The sequence below is a fragment of the Budorcas taxicolor genome, chromosome 7 (genome assembly GCF_023091745.1).
Source record: "Budorcas taxicolor isolate Tak-1 chromosome 7, Takin1.1, whole genome shotgun sequence".
Classification (NCBI taxonomy): Eukaryota; Metazoa; Chordata; class Mammalia; order Artiodactyla; family Bovidae; genus Budorcas; species Budorcas taxicolor.
Window position 1 is genome coordinate 69,136,281 of NC_068916.1, and position 7,871 is coordinate 69,144,151.

At 42.1% G+C, this 7,871-nt stretch overlaps 1 pseudogene; it reads right to left on the reverse strand.

The window, feature by feature from the left end:
* Positions 1–5,201: 5,201 nt before the first annotated feature.
* LOC128051675 (G2/mitotic-specific cyclin-B2-like) lies at positions 5,202–6,395 on the reverse strand (annotated as a pseudogene).
* Between the last annotated feature and the right edge of the window lie 1,476 nt (positions 6,396–7,871).

Consider the following 7,871-nt stretch of genomic DNA (forward strand, 5'->3'; position numbering starts at 1 on the left):
GTCTTCAAAAGTATTACCTGAACTTTAGACAGTTGGAGTCTTCAGGCCACTGGACCTAGATTCAAATTCCCTGGGATGGGTTGGGAGTGACCCAAGGGCTGCAGAGCAATCCTAAGGTGAGTATCTGCGGTAAAGCCAGACTGAGAGCCAAGCAGAGAATCTGACCAGAGCCACACCTAGGGAGCCAAGGAACAATGATAAGGAGAGAAATTAGAGAGACTGAAGCTGAGCAAGCAAGTGTGGAGTGTAGTTAGGAAGTAGGTCATTCCTGAAAGTGGGACCTCTTTGAGGCAGCTCCCTTCAACATCTCGAGAAAAGAGCTGCGCTAGTTCAGATACAAACGGAATAAGTAAAGGGGAGAACAAATGACAAAGATGTCTTCCCTTCCCATCTCTAAACAGGTGGTCTTGAGGACCAAAGCAGGAGAGATGAGGCTACCTGGGTTTGGCTTTTTAAAATATTCAGAAGTGTAACAGATTGTGCACTGCTGAGACATACTATTTTTATTTATACCCACCACACAGACTGTGGGATCCTAGTTCCCAACCAGAGATCGAACCTGCACACACAGGCAATGAAAGCACAGAGTCTTAACCACTGGACCGCCAGGGAATTCTAACACACTACTTTAAATGGGAAAATATTTTTGGTTGAAATCTAGGGTGATATGTAGTATTAAAACAGTCTCTTTTTTATGAGGGTCTTGATGGAGTATGCAAAGAATTCACCCATTAGTCCTGTAGTTGCTGACATGCTCTTTCTAGTACATGCTGAAGGAAGTTGCCCCTGTTTCTTTTTCCTGGAATAAAATGTTACTTACCACGAGAACATCTTTCACTATGTTCACGAACAATGTAGCGGAAATGAGTAATAAACAGAATGCTGTCAAATATATATCTTCCCATAATAGATCCTATACCTTAAAATGCCTACAGGGAATCACTTTTTAAAGTCTGTAACATGCAGTAGTTTTGATACAATTGGTTGAGCCATGCAGAAATGATTAAAAAGAGGAGTAATAAATTCAGATTTTACACCAGGCACTGAGCATTAAGCCAAAATGAAACTACTATACTCAAATCTTCTGCAGCTTAGAGCTAATTAGACCTACATTTCTGGATGGCATGAGCATCATGCAATGCAGCAATTGTTATAATAACTATATTCTCCTTGAGTGCTGTGTGGTGATTTACACCAGTGATGCCTGTCAGGGCTAATGGACTTTCTAGGAGGAAGTCTCTGGGTGCTCTGGAGCAGAAATGGGAGCTTTGCCCTGGGGCATCTCTCCCTATTGGATTCCTGATGATTGTGCGAGTGTTTGGCAGGGCAGAGGTATAGCCCAGGGGGCAGTAATGTCCCTGTGCATTTTAGTTACCAGTGAAACACACTATTTCAGATAATGACAGGGTTTTATATAGATTTGAAGAGAAGCAATAGTTTGTACTACCACTGAGGGTTGTTGGGAGGATGAAGTATGACTGTGTCTATTAAGTTCTTAGCATACTGCCTAGCACATAGTAAGCACTCAATAAATAGGTGCTCTTTTAAAAAGTAAATGCTCCATCTATGGCTTGGAATATATGGTTTATCGCAGATTGATTTTTAGCTCTAAAATGAGGTACTGTGTCAACTGATGCTGCGTGGTTAGCGATTTTAATGCCCTGGATTTCCCCAGAAAATTACATAAGCAAGGGTAACCCAGGGTCTCTGTTGATCCTGGCTGATATTTCACACATATAAGTGTGCTAAACTCCAACCTGAGAAATACAGGCTTGATTCAGTGGAAAGCATGTCTGAACTCTCCAGCCCCCACACCTAGTTTGTGAAGAGAGCCTATTGTGATGGTAGAGAGATTTCCAAATTACCAGCCAAGAGGGTGGTGAGAGGGCAGACCATTTTCTGGGAGGTCATGTTAGGGGCCAAGTGGGAAGGGAAGAGGGGATTCCTTGCAAAAGCTACACAGGCATGATCCAAGAAAGATTGGTATGGATTGTCTTCCAGGGAAACCAGATTGCCACATGGTGATGATAAGGAAATGATAATGTCAGTACTTCCTGAGCTCTTTTCAAATCCTTCATTCATATCTTAAAATGAAACTCAGATATACTGAATGCTTCATCTCTTTCCAGATCTGGACCAAATCTTTTATATGCTTGATTTTTTTTCTAATCCTCTCAATGACATGTAATGTGGATATTGTTAGTGCCATTCCTTTTGGACAGGGAAACTGAAATTTGGTGTGGGTATATGACTTGGCCATAACGTGACCCAATTAATAGGTATACTGGAGTTAAACTCAGTTTAGTCTAACTCAGAACGTCATGATCCTGCCCCTGTCCCCATGTTCCCTGCTGAGAAGGTTGTGGGATTGCATTTGTTCATTGTCCCCAGATGCTCTCAGTTTGTAGTACAAGACCTCATGCTTTTTGGCTACCAGTCAAGGAATGAATTCAGCCTCCTACCAGCCCTGATTGATCCCCTGCCTCATGCTCAGCACCATACGAGTTAGAGTGGGATAGGAACAAATAGTATGAGATGGAGTTCTTGGTTTCAAGGGAAGAGCACACATGGGGCATTTAGTGAGCAGTCCAACACATTGTACAACCAAAGACTAGTGCAGCAGGCACCACAACCTCCTGCCAAGTACGTCACAGCACTTACTGCGTGCGCCCCATGCCATCAACTCTAACTCCTGTGGCCCTCTTTCCTGCTGATTCTGGGCCTGGTCTTGGTTTCAGAAGCCCTTTCAATGCAGGACCCCCGGTGGACTATAGTCACCATCTCCCTGTAAGTGTTGTTGTCACTCAGAGGAGCAGGAGATTGGAGATCTGGAGGTCTCAACAAAGGCTTGCTGGGGGTCGTGGGTTGAAACGCAGTCCTGAAGGGGTTAGAATTTGGGACTGGGATTACAAGAAAAGAGAGTATTCCAGGTGGAAAGAAGCCCATTAGCAAAGCCTCTGAGTTGAGAGTGAGGGAGTAGCCTCCTGGGGACGGGGACAGAGTGACTTTCCCAATGTGGATGCTCTTGGGGCAGAAAGAATGAGATTGAATAGAACTTTTTTTTGACTTGATTTTGACCTATTTACGAACATCCCAGCCTATCTCAGGGATAATAAGATAGTAAGAATATTAACTCCTATTTATTGAGGTTATTGTGCCAGTTTTACTGCTATTGCATACAGGCATTGTCTTTCTCTTTTTTTATCCTTAGAACAAAGTAAGTATTGGCATTCCCATTTTATAAACGAGAGTAAGACATAATAGGTTATATAGCTAGTTACATAGCTGGTAGGGTAGGTTACTGAAATTCAAGAACATCTTAAAGACTTTACCAAAAAGTACCTGATCCTGCGAACTGTATCTTCCCAGCATGTTCTTCTGCTGTCATGTGCACCTGTACCTATAAAAAGACAACGCACACCCGTATCCACAATCCCACACATACACTCACACACAAATACCAGATACGGATGTAGCTACTCACACGCACATACACGCACAGACATGCATGTGCCGTACACTCATGTGTGTACTTATACACTACATGCATACATATACACACACATGTGTAGACTGTATGCATGCCGTTCTTCTGGGACGAGTCACTGCTCTTTGATCCCAGGGGTAAGTATAATGACCCAGAACAGGCCAATCAGCTTTTTTCCCCCAGCATTTGAATCTCAGGCAGAGATACATAGAGACAGAAGAAAGCTGAGCCATCTGATAACAATGCTCTGGAGAATGAATCCTGAGTGACTGATATCCCTGAGCTGCTGGGTTCTTGTCCTTCTTGTGCTTGGTTAACCAACTCTTCCGTTTATTCTGCAAAGCCTCACAGTAGACTTGCAATTACTTTTTTTCCCCCTAAATCAATTTCTATTGCTTTCTACCAAAAAGCTCTAATTGATACAAATTATCTCTTCAGTTTAGCTAGTGGGGGTCCATTCTAATGACAATGGTGGTCAGTGAAATGCTGAAAGTAAGGAAAGGGCTCTTCATCATTGTGTTACAAAACTGTCCATGGGGTAGGGTCATGATATAAAGGAGACTGTTATAAGAGGGTCTCCTAGAATTTACAGTAATAAACCAGTTTCAAATGGGAGCCAAGACAGAGAGCCCTTAATCTGAATCCATAAATTATAACATCATGGCCTGATGTTAATTTTCTTGGTTGTAGCTTGCCTATGTTTTCCCCATCACCTTTTTTCTGGTATGGATATGATGGCTAGATAATATTTTGCCTCTTCTCCCTTCAATCCTTCAGCGGATATTTACTGAAATACTCCGTATGATGGTAGAGAACTGGGAATACAGGAGTAGTTAAAACTACAGAAACAGAAATGTAGAGCCGAAGACACATTTTAAATGGTGTAGTCCAACACTTCTTCTTATAGAAAATAGAGGTTTAGAACAGTTTAGTGACTTAAGCACGATCACAGAGCTTAGTGTTAGTGTACATTTTGGGACTTGTGATGTAGGTCTTGTCTCCTAGGTTTGTGATATTAATGGTTCCTGATCAGACTCCTAGAATTTAGATGGCGTGTTGGGACATGCAGACAGGAAGCGACTGGCAAACTCAGCCCTGCGTCAGGTAACCCTCCTCTTTCTCAACTTAGTAGCTCTGCACTAAACAAATATCCCCAAACACAAAATTAACAGTGGTTTCCAGTCTAAGCTGAAAACTTAGTTTGGAGACTTCATATGGAAGTCCTTCCATATAGGATCACTAGTTATCTGTATCTTCCATTTCCAAATTGGGCTTTTGAAGGTGAGATCACCCAAAGGGAGAATAGTACCTGTTGTGCCAATGTTATCCCAATGAACCACATGAAGTATAGAGCTCTGCTTTTACTCTGTAGGCACAGAGAACCCCAATAGTTGAGAAAAAGAGATAATTGTCTTATAAAGCAAGATAAATCTCCTTATTCACTGACTGACTTTAGATGCATTAAATCTAAATAGAAAAATGTGGACCAGTGGATGTCAGAATCTTGCCATCTTATCAATCAAGTAAAGACCCTAGCTTTTTTTTTTTTACCTTAAGAAAATCAATAGCTTTATTTTTCTTCAATATACATTTAGAAAACCGGTCTGAGAAGAGGTTTCATGAAATAGACCAGAGGACTATATACAAACTCAGGAATTCCAGATCAGCAAGATGAAGTGCACAGACAACACACTCTTCCCCAGGGCCCTGGAGCTCAGGACTGTCCCAGCAGAGGTGAGGCAAGCTCCTGGATGGCTCTTGAGTTCAGCTGAGGAATCGTGCTGATCTTCAGGAGTTTGCTACTTGCTTGCTCATTCTTGATGGTGGTGAACTTGGTCATGTGTTTGTTGGCGCGCCCAATGTTTTTGGCCATGTGCCGCATGGCCTTCAGCACCTCGCTCTCTATGTAGCCGGTGTAACTTAAAGCTGCTGCGTTAATTTCCATTTCCCTTGGCTAGAACCTTCTGGGATAGGCAAGAAGTGCCTGCCACCACCTTAAAACAGTGATAGGGCACCATGTCATAGTCAATGAGAGTCAGCTCCATCAAGTATTTGGCTGAAGTGTGCTATTCAACATCAACATTTCCGGCCTTCGATGCCCGCCTTAGAAATAGAGTGGCAACAGTCGACTCAGCTCAAATTTCAGTTCTTTCAAAATCAGAGTTTACATTTCTCAAATTTGAGAACTGGTGTAAGCATTGTTGGTGATGTAAACAAGTCTTCGATGTTTGGAGAAAACATTTCCTCATACTTGGAAGCCAAGAGCAGTGCCATAATGCCAACCAGCGGAAGCTTCTTAGGAGAGACTGGCTGAGCCTGTGCATATCAGTCCATGATGGCAACACACATGTACAACGTTTCCTGCAGCAGCCTGAACTTGGAGTGCACTTGTACCAGCCAGTCCACCAGGATGGCACACATGCGGCCATTTATATCTCTCCCATCAAAGAAATGTTTATGGACTGCAGCACCTCAAGCTGCCTAGATACTGGTAGATATCCTTCACATAGTCGCTGCAGAGCTGAGGGTTCTCCTAGTCCTCAGTATCAATATCCTCAATTTTGTAGAGCAAGGCATCAGAAAAAGCTTGGCAGAGGTTCTCTTCCTTCATGGAGACGTCCTGAGGTGTGGGAGAAGGACCCTTTGGAGCCAACACGTCCATCTGTACTGGTTTCACAGAAGCAGTAGTTTTCGGGTGCCTGTTGACATTTGCTGTTTTGGTGGGTGGAACAGGCACTTTAGTGTTCTGGGTTTTCTGAGCTGCTTATGTGGCTCGGGTTGTAACCTGATTTCCAATTTCTTCTAAAACTTCCCACCTGATAGTCACATGACTTTTAGGTTTAGAATTAACTCCTCTGTCATTATTCTCTAAATTAGTGGATGCTGTCGGGCGTCGGAACAGCACCATGAGGAAATGGACAGGCAAGAGTGGCAGCCCCCCCCCCCCGCCCCCCGCCCAGGGGAGGACTCAGACTGGACACGGAGAACACTAGTCTCCACTGTGCTGTTAGGACTGCCAAGACTGTAGCTTTTAATGACTATCTTAGGGTACCTTGATCTTTGCAGCATAAGGTAGAATGGACCATTTGTTCCTCCTTGAAATTCAATTTTTCCTTGACTTCTGTAACGCCATAGACTTGATTTTATTATTTCTGGTTGCCTCTTCTCACTACGTTCTTTGTGGCTTTCTCTTCTTCCACCTCTCCTTTTAATGTTGGGTATTACAAGATTTTGTCTTTGATATATCCCTCTGTTTGTTTTATAAACTCTTCCTAGTTAACTTTATAATGGCAGTCATCAGCTATTCCCCCAGTATCCATCCACCCTTCCTTTAGTAAAAGCAAATTGATTTCTTTTGATAGGATGAACAAAACCTCTACGTCTCTCAGCATATGTGATTCTGATGTACCGATAAATAACAACCAGAACTCAGGGTGGGAGGAAGCCATAATTTGTAATATTTCTTTGGTGTAAATACTCTCACCACCATCAGAGGCTACTAATTCAGGACATATTAAATGAACACCTAATATGTGCCAGAAGGTGCTGTTTTAGAGACTGGAAATCCACAATGTGAAAAGGACCAAAATTATCTCTGAGCTCATGGAGTTTATATTCTAGTTATACAGACAGGTAATAAATAATTAAATACATAAATTAAATAACAAGATAATATCAGGTAGTGATAAAGTAGAATAAAGGTGAGATGAGTGACTAAGGTAGGGAGCTATCTTAGACAGTGTGGAGCTTTTGCTTGAACTGTGTGGAAAGAGATGGTCTTTTTTTGTGGTTCCTAAACTTGTAGGATGTCAGCCAGGAGGCGCTGGCATCCATTTCCTCACCTAGACAGGGGAGAAGCAGAGATAAAATATGGAGATGAAGAGAGACAGATTCCTGGTGGTAACACTTGGATGTTTGAACATTTGGACATCTTTACCCAGCTGTATCTAATGCCAGCATATCTTGGTACTTTTTAAGCATATGAGCCAATAAATACCCTCCAGACAGTTTGCGTCTTTACTAATTATGCATATCTCTCCCATCTCTTCAAATACTATTTATAGATATACAACATGAATAAATACTATTTATTCATATATAATATATGAATGACTCCAAAATCTCTATCTAGACTGGATCTGATTCTAAAATTCAGACACATGTGCATACATACAGCTGTATAGATGCCTACTAGGTATCTTCACATGCAGAGTTTTGCAAGATCACAGATGTAATATGTATAAATTTCAATTCACCGTCTTTCCTCCACAAACTGCTCACTCTGTTTAGTATTTCTACTCAACAAGTCAAAACTATGGATGTAGTTTTGTCCTCCTTCTTCTCCTTCAACCTCTGTAACAAATAGACAGTTACTTTCCATGGG